The sequence below is a fragment of the Alexandromys fortis genome, unplaced genomic scaffold (genome assembly GCF_014885135.2).
Source record: "Alexandromys fortis isolate MF-2015 unplaced genomic scaffold, M_Fortis_MF-2015_v1.1 scaffold_212, whole genome shotgun sequence".
Classification (NCBI taxonomy): domain Eukaryota; kingdom Metazoa; phylum Chordata; class Mammalia; order Rodentia; family Cricetidae; genus Alexandromys; species Alexandromys fortis.
In genome coordinates, this window is record NW_026068091.1 from 500,036 (window position 1) to 502,056 (window position 2,021).

The following is a 2,021-nucleotide window of genomic DNA, read 5'->3' on the forward strand; positions in this document are numbered from 1 at the left end:
TGCCCCAAGCAGGCTGGGGGATTATGGGAGGGCCCAGGGACCCCCTAGAGATCCAGACCAGGCCTCTGTAAGGGCTAACTCTCACTGGAGGTCTCACTCATATCCTTCCCACCAGGCAACTCCCCAGACAGCATTTCTCGAAGGAACAGAAACTAAGCTGTAGCCAGGCAAAGGGACTTGTCTAGACTGGTCCAGCTGGTCAAGGGCAGCTCTAGAGCTCTCAGGCCTGCCAATTCCATGAGCTTGTCCAATATAAAGTCACCCCCTGCAGCTCTGGAAACTAAGTTAGTATCACTAGCTATCTAACACCTCGCGTGATATGCTCATCCCATCGTCCCGGGTTACAGAGACACGAAGTCATGGTAGGATCTGACTGGAACAGTGGGGCTCTTTACAGATGCGGACCGGCCCGGGGATACGCATGTCTGGCTCTTGTTGCTCATCGGTAGGATGGAGGCGGCTGATGTTCAGCTCCATCTTTGACTTTCATGTGCTTCTGCTTGTGCATACAAAGAACAGCATCTTCCCAGGGAGCCACATGTGCCGATTCAGAAAGATGCAGTAATCCTAAGATGCTATCAAAGGTTAGAACATTTTTTCCTTATACAAGAACCCCATGGGGGAGGGGTGGAGCAATGGCTCCATGGTTTAGAGTACTTACTTGGTGTTCTTCCAGAGGATCCCGGTTCTATTCCCAGCACCCACTAGGAGGTTCACAATCATCCATAGCTCCAGTTTCAGGAGATCCAATCCACTCTTCTGACCAGGCATGTTCATACATGCGAACAAAATATTTATACACATAAGATAACATAAATCAAAAATAAATGAAATAATTCTTTAAAGAACTGCGTGGGCTGGGGAAAGGAGCCTCAGGGGCTGGAGAGATGGCCCAGCATATAAGAGCTTTTGCAGCTCTTCCTGAGGAGCCAGCTTCAATTCCCAGCACCCATGTCAGGTGGCTCACAACCACCTGAACTCCAGCTCCACGGGATCCAAAGCCACCACACGCACACACATCCACATAAATCTTTTAAAAAGAACAACACTTGGGCAACACGGGAGAAGAATCTGATGAGTCACAGCCCGACAGGGACGTGGCCTTTTCAGAAAGAGCATCTAGTGATCTGCACAAGTGCCCAGCACAGACTTGTTTAGACGGCAGGGGAACCGAGCTGAGCTGTCCTCACTGTCCCCGACCACAGGATAAACCTCTCACTTGGCTTCCATTCTGGCCCTGCTTGAGAAAGTACCCAAAGGACACTAGGGACATCCTCCACTTGGGCAGGCAGTTCTGCCTGGGGATCCTTCCTCCAGCCTGACTTCCCCCAAGGGGGTTAGGGTTGTTTGAGTGTCCCTGTGATGACTAATTGTGACTGTCAACTTGACTAAATTTAAGATCACGGACACGTCCCTGGGCATGTCCCTGAGGGCACCTCCAGAGAAATTTTAACTGAGAAGACTCACACACTGAAGGTGGGTGGCACCTTCCCTTGGGCTGGGGTTCTGAACTGAAGTGAGCTGAGCACAGACATTTGTCTCTCTGCTTCCTGACTGTGGATGTATGTGACATCCACCCTACTGTCCCCAGCACAGCTGCTCTGGCTCCCAGGCCTTCCCACTGTGATGGACTGCACTCTCAAAGTAGGAGCCAAAGCTCTCAGGGAGAGTGACACAGCCCTGGGGACCGGAAACTCACTGTGTAGACCAGGCTGGCATTGAGTTCTCTGAGATCCACTTTCCACCGGGTCCCAATTTAAGTTGCTTTTGGTAACTGCCACAGCAACAAGAAAACAAGAAGCTGCCACTCACTGACCCCATTTTATGTGTGTGTGTTCTTTCATTGCTGGGGCAGCAGAGCCCAGTGTTCTAGCACAGAAATGAATCAGTTTTGCCTTTCCAAGAGTCCCTCAGACCACACCTTTAATTCCAGCACTCAGAAGGCAGAGGCAGGCAGAGCTCTGTGAGTTCAAAGCCAGCCTAGTCTACAAAGCAAGTTCCAGGACAGCGAGAGTGTTACT